This window comes from Marmota flaviventris, chromosome 8 (assembly GCF_047511675.1).
Source record: "Marmota flaviventris isolate mMarFla1 chromosome 8, mMarFla1.hap1, whole genome shotgun sequence".
Lineage (NCBI taxonomy): Eukaryota > Metazoa > Chordata > Mammalia > Rodentia > Sciuridae > Marmota > Marmota flaviventris.
The window spans coordinates 83,931,457-83,942,079 of NC_092505.1; the positions used below are offsets into that span (position 1 = coordinate 83,931,457).

General features: G+C 39.5%; 1 pseudogene; it reads right to left on the reverse strand.

Annotated features, from left to right (window-relative positions):
• Window positions 1-2,261: 2,261 nt before the first annotated feature.
• Window positions 2,262-3,028, reverse strand: LOC114098046 (apolipoprotein L domain-containing protein 1-like; annotated as a pseudogene).
• Between the last annotated feature and the right edge of the window lie 7,595 nt (window positions 3,029-10,623).

Consider the following 10,623-nt stretch of genomic DNA (forward strand, 5'->3'; position numbering starts at 1 on the left):
CAATTTAGCTGAATTTGATTAAACATTGGTAGAGGCTCCAATATTTATATCAGACAAATAAGATGATGGATGATATTTCATTATTAACAAATTCCTATTAATACAGCTAAAGAGTTAATTATCCAGATGCATTTATTGAATTTCTACTATGTGTAACTATTGTTCAAAAGCAGACACATTGCCAAAGATGTAAAGTGGGCCACTAAAATAAAATAATAACTCCAGAAGTTTATAACTTTGGTATACTAAAATACCCAAATAATAAGAAAAATGATTGCCACTACTATTGCTGCTGCTTCCAAAATTGCCCAGTCTATTTCTAGGGAACAGTTCAGACACTGGAAGAATATAATTCAAGTTTAAGCATCAATAACTGATGGCTATACCTTTATGACTTAACACAACAGCAATGTGTGAAGTACATTCTGGTGATCTACAGTGCTACCATCTATGCAAGGCAGTCTGGGAAATGACACTTAATTTTTTTTTTAAAAAAAAAGACAATTTTATAATAAACCAGGACATAGACCAATTGCAATTTAGAGGGAAAGCAAAACCTTCCCCCTACTGCTAAAATTATAATTCCTCAGACACAGTCATCATTGGGAAGCATGGGTGTAGGCTAGATAAATTTATAGCATATTGAATAATACAGCCAAGTTTTTTGTATGTAACCCTGAAGACTTTCCAACTTATTTTTCAACATTACAATTGTAGGAATGGGAATTGAAGAAATGAAAAGTATTTTCTTAGACATAACAGGTTTCTTACAGTCCCCAAAATCAAAATGTGACACATCACCCTAACACCCTAACACAAACTATTTTGTCTACCACCCATAAGACATAACTTCATAGGACATCACATTTCCAAAGATTAAGTACTTCTTTCAATTTCCTTGAATTTTTAAAAAGTTTCCTAAACTATAGAAGTTTTTTTTTTCCAGGTCAAGTGTTATCTTCTGGCAAAGTACCTTCAGGATAAATATGCTTCATCATTTATATATCCCACAATTAAAGCCTCCATTTACAAGCTTAAAACCAGCTCCTGGTCTCTCTGTTCAGAAATCCCCACACTTATTTTTAAAAATTACTTAAAACACTAGAGGAAAAAATCCCTCTGGATAAGAAAGACTCTATAGAAAATCAAACTCAACTTCATTTCTTAAAAAAAAAAAGCCTCAGTTAAAAAATAAAAAGCCTCAGTGGTCTTCCATTCAGAAACATGCTATTCCTTGAGTAAATAAAATTAAATGAAAATAATAAAGTTATTAAATAGCAAACTTAAAATAAACACATGTAGTCTGGAGTTCTCGGAGAAAATAATAGGGAAACATCTGTTTCTGGTAAATTCACATTCCTTTCTGTACCAGTTTCTACAATGAGTGGGCAACACTGCCCTCTTATGGACTTATTGAGCTACATCCCTTAGTTCTTGTGAAAAATTTCCCCAGGATGGGTTGATCAGCATGCTTGCTCGCACATACATTGATTCTTTTGCTTCTAGAACAGTGTTTGCCTTTCTGTGAATGACTCTGAAGACCAAGGAGACTTTAGAGAGGCCGTGAGACCATAAATTGACATTTGTTGCAGTGGTTTTCAAGTCTTAATGTAATCAGAATCATCTGCGGGCTTGTTAAACACAAGTTGCTGGGCCCCACATTCAGACTTTCTGCTTCCTTAAATTGGGATCGAGTACAAGAACTAGGTGATCCCAGCAAGTTCCTGGATGGTACTAATGAGCCAATCCTGGGACCACACTTTGTGGGCGGGGCAGGAAGAAGAGGGCATGTCAGCTCCAGGCCCTCTCTGGGTCCCAAACAGGATTCTGGAGTTCTTTTTATCAGAAACTCCTGAAGAGATATTTTAAAGCAAGTGTCTCTTCTCACAGGCATTTTGAGGACCTCAAAGCCTAGTGGGATTTGGAGAGAACCCAGAGGCACCCTCTTCAGCCCCAGCTCAAATCATCAGGGTGGGGTCAAGGACCCGCCCCTACCACTAGAAGTAACTCCAAAACAGGTGTATCTGCACAGCTATGTGAGGTCTAAAAGGTTCTTGATAAAGGAAAAAGAGTTTTCAGGTCACAAACTCCATTAGGATCACACGAGTGAGAAGTTCCTAACATGCAAGCCCAGGCTGCATGTCAGTGATGGGAAAAGGGCTGTGAGCACCCACCCACTTTCACATCCTTTGCACTCAGTTCTTAGCCCAAAGTGGTGTTTTTCTGGAGTATCCCATGGGAGTAGTTTCAGGCCAAGGTCATTAGGGGGAAAAGATGCTCTCAGAAACTAACAACTCTGCGGGCTGGTCAGCAGAGATCCTGAGGTCCTGGCCACGGTAGGATTTGGTGCAGAGTTGGACCCGGGACTCCAGCTGCTCACTAAGTTCGTCCAGAGCCCCGGTGCAGGACTCCAGGCTCTCCGCCAGTTTCTGAATCTTGGCCTTCAGAACCTCCTGGCTAACCTTGGTGGCCCCCTCGGCGCGCCTGGGGATGAGGAAGCCACGTGAGCCAAAGAAGACAAGGAAGTAGACAGAATTGTACAGGGCCAGGGAGGCGTTCCTCCCGCTCTGCAGCAGCTGGCAGTCCCGGCAGCCCTGCCAGCGGCAGAAGAACTCCTGGCAACTCGGGATCTCACGCATCTGTCCTGGCAGGTGGCAGCGATCTCCTGCACCCTCCGCACCTCCCGGGAGTTGAAGAAGATCAGGGAGAGATCGGACGTGATGGTGACTGTCCCTCCAGCGGCGGCCACCGCTAGTCCCACAGCCGACGCAAGAAGTGAGGCACCTAAGGTGACAGGGCTGAGCGAAAGCTCCACGATAGCAGCTACTGCGCCCGCAGCGCTCAGTGAGCTACCTGCCACATTGGCCCCCAGGGATCGCTGGCGGAGGCGCTCTAGGCGCCGGGCCACCTCGCGCAGGCGCAGCACCTGGCCGTGGAGCTGGCCGCGGCGATCCAGCAACAGCCCTTGGAAGCCACGCAGCGAATCCGCACCTTGCAGCTCCCAGGCCGGAGGGCGCTTCATGCCCATTCACTTCTGGCTGCCTCCAGGAAAGAAAATTCCCAGAATTTCTATATATGGTAATACCTTTGAAGTTTATTTTATCTGATATTAATACAGATTAATATTAATAAAAGTTCCAACTTTCCATTCTTTATTTTTACATTATTTTCCTGAATTTTTAAATTTTCAATCTACCTGTATCTTTATATTTAAAGCACATCTCTTGTAGACACCATTAGGTCTTGATTTTTATTAACCCATTCTGATAATCTCTGCCTTTTAACTGAGTGTTTAATTCATTTTGTTCAATGTAATATTGATATATTTGGATTTAGGCCTCATATTTTGCTCTTTGTTTTCTGTTTGTACCATCTGACCTTTGCTCTTCTGTTCTTCCTTTTCTGTAATCTTAAATTTTTACCATCAACTTAGAATTAATGTCTTTATCTAAAATGTAAGAATCTTCTAAGTCCATACTATTTTTTTTTTAATTTTTAGAGACAGGGTCTCACTACATTTTTTAGGGCCTTGCTATGTTGCTCAAGCTGGCTTTGATACTCCAGCCTCAGCACTATTTCTAGCATATTTTAGGAGAAGTCCACTAAGATTCTTATCTTTGCTCCTCTATGAGTAAGATTATCCATTTCTTTAAACACCATCTCTTTGTCTTTGATTTTCAGCAATTTGAAACATGCTAGGTGTAGATGTTCTCTGAACTTGTTTGATGTTCTCTGAACTCCATGTATCTATTACTTCAGAAAAGTTTTCCATCTTTATTACTTGAAGTCTTTCCTCAACTCTGTTCTATTTTGCTTCTCCTCCTACTATTCCAATTGCACAGTTGTTTATCTTTTGCAATTGTCCTGTCGTTCTTAAATTTTCTGTTTAAGTTTTTCTTTTCTCTTTTCAATTTTGCCTGAGAAGTTTCTTCTGACCTATCTGCAACTCCACTAATATTCTCTTCAGTCACGTCTAGGGTACTGATGAGCCCATCAAAGGTGTTAATCATTTATCTTAGTGTTTGTTATTCCTAGTCTTTCCTTTTGTTTCTCATTTACAGTTTCCGTCTCTCAGCTGACATTATCTTTTCTTTAATATTCTTTTTCAGCTGTAACCTTGAGCATCTCAATCATAGTTGTTTCAAGTTCCTATCTGATAATTCCAATATCTAAATCATCTGTGGGTCTCATTCTAATGCTTGCTTTATGTCCTTAGACTTTGTTTCTTCTTGCCATTTAGTCTGCCTTATAATTTTTTTGTTGTTGAAAGTCAGACATAGTGTATTGAATAATAGGAACTGAGGTAAATAGGCCATTTATTTGGTGTTTTCTGTAGCCAAAGGGGCCAGAAACTTCAGATTCTTATAATGTCTTTATGTTCATTTCTTGCCCAGAAAGAATTTGTGTCTTCAACTCTTTAAGCTGTAATTCTCTATAGTTGTGCTGGAGGCTTTTTGGTATAGTGGCACAGTAGAGAGGAAAGAAGGATTCTGTGGTCTATGATTAAATCATAGTGTTGAGTGAGCCTGCATTTCTGGGGTGTGACTTTCACTGCTGTTTCTTACTTTTCCACCACCACTAGCACCTTGCATGAGACAAGAGCCTGGAGTAGGAGAAATACCTTCCCCATCATGGGACAAAGCTCTGGTGAAGTCCTTTTCCTTGGAGAGTAGATTTCTGTTCTGGAGAATGGTTGCTCTTTTCACAATGGTTACCTTTCTCCAACCCCTGCCAGAGCCATAAGGGTATCTTCATTGGCTCTTTAGCAAGAGAAACTAGTAAGGTTCCTGGAGGAGAGCCTGAGGGGCGGGGGCTCTCTAAAGCTGTGTCCCAGGAGTTTCTCACTCTCACACTAATGTACCAACAATTTATCAGAATTACCATTAGTTGTTCCTACCAGTTGATGGCTCCCATGGCTTCTGCTTCAGGGGAACAGAGCTATCCCATGAACTGGATTCAGCTCTTTCTCCAGGTTTCATGGTGGCAATGTGCCCTGCTACCTCAGTTCTCTGGTGGAGATGTAAAAGTTGCTGATTTTCCATTTGTTCCTTTTATAAGGCTGGAAGTCACAACTTCCAAGCTCTTCACATGTTGGAGCTAAAACCAGAAGTTTCTTTCAGTGCTTTAAAGATCCCTCTCACTATCTTCTGACCTCTATTGCTTCTGGCAGGAATCCAACCATTATTATTTATATGTAATTTATCCTTTTTCTCTGGCTGCTTTCAAAAAAATTTGTATTTAGCCATTTGATTTGTAAGCACTCAGGTCTGTTTTCTTTGTATATGGGCTGTGTTGGGCGGGGGGTGTCTATGTACTTCTAGAATGTGTAAATTTATGTATTTTGCCAAATTTGGAAAAACTCTCATCAATGTTCTGTCAAATTTTCTTTTCCCCTCCTGTTCCATTACATCTGTCTTCTCCCACTGAGGTTCCGATTCACGTATCTTGGGCCCTTTGGATATCACCCTGCAGTTCACTAAAGCTCTGTTCTTTGTTCACACGTTTTTTCCTCTATGATGTTAATATCAGATGGTTTCTATTCTCTTCCTTCTACTTCACAGACCCTTTTCTCCTTTTTCCTTATTTTGAAACACTTCCATCTTTGTGTGGTTATTATAATATTTAATCTTGTGCCATGTCTATGAGATTAGAATGGAAGGTGAGGTGTATCTTTGATCTGATCATCTGTGATTCCTGAGAAAGAAACAAATACATGCCTCATTCTTTAAAGAGGCTGGCCAGAGAGAGGCTGGAGTGTATATGTGGATGCTGGAGAACGAGGAGAATCTCCCTCTGGGCTGGCCAGATGTGCCAGGTTTAATCAAAGAATATCTTGAAGCCAACTAGGATAATGTAGACTGTGGGAAGCCATCCTGACACATGACTGGGCGGCTCCCTTTAAGGGTCTGAGGCGTTCTGGCTGTGTCAGAACTTTCCCGGCCCTTTCCTGATGAGAGAACCCGTCCGTGTGGGGGTGTGACTGACCACTGACCCCGGGGGCCCAATCACTGACCCTGACCTTGGAGTGCAGTCCCCCCTCAACCTTCATTGGATGGAATTATCCCCTGAATTTCTTGTTCCCCAATAAAAGGCCACTCCCTGGCGTGTTCACTCTCTCTCTCTCCTGCTAGCCCTGAGTAATCCTTGCTGCCCTGCTGGGCTGTTAGAGGTCGGAGCCAGAGAGAGGAGCCGTCTTGGACCTGGCAATAGAAATAAGGTAACTGAGTCTGTGTGTTTTATTTCGATCTCTTCTAGCTAACTTTATGCCAAGAACCTCATTAATGAAACCATTGCGCAGGCCGCATGGTGGAGTAGACCTCTAGATAAAATGGGAGTCAATGTGGCAAACAACTAGCTGGTCACCGATGGTGGCACCTTGAATACAAGTTTGCCTGTTGTCCACAGCAGCAGGAATACATGTCCTGGTGTGTTTATGCCAGAGACGTGCTTTAGATGAGAGTGAAATCCTATAAGGAAACTAAAGAGAATAGAAGAAATAAAGTTGACTAGATGTTAGCTAGAATCTAAAAGGTTTGTTCCTTCTAGTTATTATTATTTAGAATGTTCTCTCGGTGGACTCTTTCTGTATGCAGTAAGTCACAGAAGAGAAACCTGGCTGACAGCACTTTAACTTCTCAAACAGCACTAACCTAACTGAATGATCAAACTTCAACATCACCTATACTGGACAACAGATGTTAAGTTCTCCTCCATGAAGCAACAGGAGGTAAGCAATATCAGCTGTCCTATTCCTGCAGAAAACGTTTTGACTAAAACAGATCATGAGGAGGCAATCAGAAACATTGAAATTCTGCAAAACAACTGTCCAGGACTCCTCAACAATGTCAGTGCTGTATAAAAACAAAATCAGAGAACCCTTCTAAATTAAAAGTTTCTAAAGAATCATGACAACAAAATGTAACGTGATCCTTGATCATATCCTGTATTGTTTAAAAATCTAGCTATAATGGATTTACGAAAATTCAAAATGGTCTACATACCTGATAATAGTTTCATGTCAATATCAAATTTCCTCAAAGTGACCAAGTTGTTGGTGGTACTGTACTGGGGGTTGAACCCAGAGGGGCTTTACCACTGAGCTACATCCCCAACCATTTTAATTTTTTATTTTGAGACAGGATCATGTTAAGTTGCTGAGGCTGGTCTCAAATTTGTGATCCTCCTGTCTCACCCTCCCAAGTTGCCTGGATTGCAGGTGTGCACCACAGTGCCCAGCTATTTCTAGTGTTCTAAAAGATTTAAACTCAAGGGAAGCTGAGTCTCATAAACAGGCTTTTTAAGACTTACTAAGATGCCATAATTTTTCTCCTTTAGCCTGCTAAAATAATAAATTAGAGTGTATGTCACTAAATGGGTATTCTGTAAGAATTCCTACTTCCACAGGTCATGCTACACTTTTATTACATGCATATTCATACTTTGAAATGTTACATTTATAAAAGTTGATTAGTATTTTGTGGGAAAATAATTATGGTTCTGCTAACCTTTTATTAAGAAAATTCATTTTTATTCTAGGACAGTATAAACAACAGAAATTGTTCTTTTAAAGATTTGCTTCAAGGCATGGTGTCACAAACCTGTGATCCCTGTGACTCAGGAGGCTGAAGCAAGAGGATTTTTCAGTTTGAGGCCAAACTCAGCAACTTAGTGAGACTCTGTCTCAAATAAAAAATAAAAAAGGACTGGGGATGTAGCTCAGGGGTAAAGCACCCCTGGATTCAATCCCCAGGACCTAAATAAATAAATGATTTGTTAGCCCTCTGCTTTTTTAGCTTGCTTTTTAAATTTTATATAGACATCTTTCAGTATCAAGATACAAACCAAGCTTATTTATTTAGTGGTGCTGCGGATTGAACCCAGGGTCTAACACATGCTAGGCACTCCCTCTACCACTTAGCTATACCCCCAGCCCTAAAATATGTTCTTAAACAGTTGTATGATGTATATCATTTCCTAAATGTGTCAAAATTTCTTTAAAAATTTTTTATTTGTTCTAATTACATGTGAAAGTAGAATACATTCTGACACATTGTACAATGGAGCATAACTCCTCATTCCTCTGGCTGTACAAGATGCCGAATCATACCAGTAGTGTAATCATACATGTAATAGGGTAATAATGTATTCCTCCATCTTTCCCAACCCCACTGCCCGACCTCTCCCCTAACTCCCCTCTGCACAATCCAAAGTTTCTTCATTCTTCCCTACCTCTGCTGGCCCCTATGGATCAGCATACACTTATCAGAGAAAACATTCAGCCTTTGGTTTTGGGGGGATTGGTTTATTTAACTTAGCATGATCTAATTGTGCCTAAATTTATGTATGTTTCAATAGAAACCTGTTTTGGTTGTTTTCAGTATTTTAATATAAGTTCATATAAGGGTATTACTAATATAATATAAGTAATACCCTTATATAAGCATATTAGTACTCTTTTATATCTAGGATAAATTTCAAGTAGGGGAATGGATCAAAGACTACTAACTGCCATATTGTCTCCTAACACTGTTTGAGACAATTTACTTCCTGATGTAAATTTTGACAAAAGAAGACTTTTTAAAAATATGATGTAAAAACCAGAAGCCACAAAGTCAAAGACAAATATACTTTACTAAGTAAGAAATAAAATTTTCTTTTTTTTTTAAAGAGAGAGAGAGAGAATTTTAATATTTATTTTTTTAGTTTTTTCGGCGGACACAACATCTTTATTTGTATGTGGTGCTGAGGATCGAACCCGCGCTGCACGCATGCCAGGCGAGCCCGTTAGCGCTTGAGCCACATCCCCAGCCCAAAATGAAATTTTCTGTAAAGCAAAAAACACAAATAATTTGGGGTATTGAATACTTTTACCCTTTGGAGGCACAGTTCTCATGACATTTGTAGCTAGTAATTAATTTAACATCTTTACAACTAAAATGATGCTGTGGTTCATGAAGGGAAAAATCAGTATATCCAGGTGGATGTAGTGGTGCTCCCAACTACTCGGGAGGCTAACACAAGGGGATTGCAAGTTTGAGGCCAGCTTTGGCAACTTAATAAAACTCTGTTACAAAATAAAAATGAAAAAGGCTGGGAATATAGTTGAGCACCTCTGGGTTCAATCCCCAGTAGCAGTCGGGGTTGGAGAATAAAATCAGTGTATCCTGTTTGTTGCTACACTCTTAAGAACCAGCATAGTGGCTGGTACATAGGACCTTATTATATATTAAATAAATAAAATAGGAACATTCTAATAGAAAAACAGACACAGAAAAACCATGCACAAATAAAAATATGTTCAACACATAAAAAGATGTCCAAACTTTAAAATGACAAATTAAAACTCTCATATAGTCTATAATACTGGTAAAACTTCTTGGAATGTAATTTAACAATTCTCTTAAAAATTTAAGTGTGAATATTCTTTTCCCAGCAATTCTAATACCAAGAATTTAACTTACAGAAAGAAATGTGTAAGTACCAAGAATTTCATTTATAGAAAAAACATTTATAGAAAGAACAATTATAAATAAATGTTAAATGTCCATCAAGCAATCAAAACTGATAAAATAATTTGTGGAGCTCTACATAATACAGCAATATAAAAGGTCTTAAGAAAATATCCAAGTGGTTGAAGGGAAAGCCACATGTGCGAGGGGAAAAGAGGACTCTTCTAAGAAAAGCTAATGGAAAGCTAGTGAGGCCAGAGGTTGGGGGAGAATAAAGGAAGAGTGCTTACCAAAAGGCAGAGTGAAAGCTGTTCATCGTCCACTGGAGATGCTTTTGGATTGTTCTTCCCACCTCCTTGATTTTCTAGTTTGTGTTCACTGAACACCAGGGGAGCTTCCAGTGGACTTTTACAGTGAGAGTGGTCCAGCAACTTAGAACTAAGAGTGTTCTGCTTGAAAGATCTATCCTCCATCTGGTAGGAGTTCTCATTGTGAACACTCTCTTCGGACACAGGCCCATCTACACTACTCACAGATTTTTCTGCTCCGGTCACTGATGGCTTTACTCTGTCATCACTGAGAGTGCTTGTCCAATTTCCCTTGATTCAGAGTCATAATTTCTTTTTCAGTTTCTGAAGTGAATGTTTTACTAGAATGATGTTCTGACAAGGACATGTCATGAATCAGCTCTGTACACTCCCACTTAGGAGGAAAACCAGGTGATTCCCCTCTTATGAATGCATAAGTGTTGATCAAAGTAGAACTTCTTAAAGCCTCCAAACCCAGTATTCCATTTCTCAGAAAAATCTAAGCGGGTTCCTTTCCTCCATAGAATTTTCCTCTTTTTTTTTTTTTTTTTCATTTTTCTGATGCATAATGAGATCTGGATATAGCAACGAAGAAGGAAATGTAAAGAAATGTTACGTATCAATCTCAAAATAAGGTCATGATGGCATTCACAGAAATTAAGGCAAAAAATTTTGAAAAAAGAGCATATATACTTCAATTTAAGACAACTGAATAATGAAATCCTACCCGAGCAAGCTTTTAATTACAATGAAAATTGGAGAAGAGAGAAGACATGATCACTCTATTAAGATCCCATTTGTCATACATCTGCCTTTGGTAGAAATAAGTTTCAAAAGTAATTTCTCAGGATGGAGTCATTTTCTGA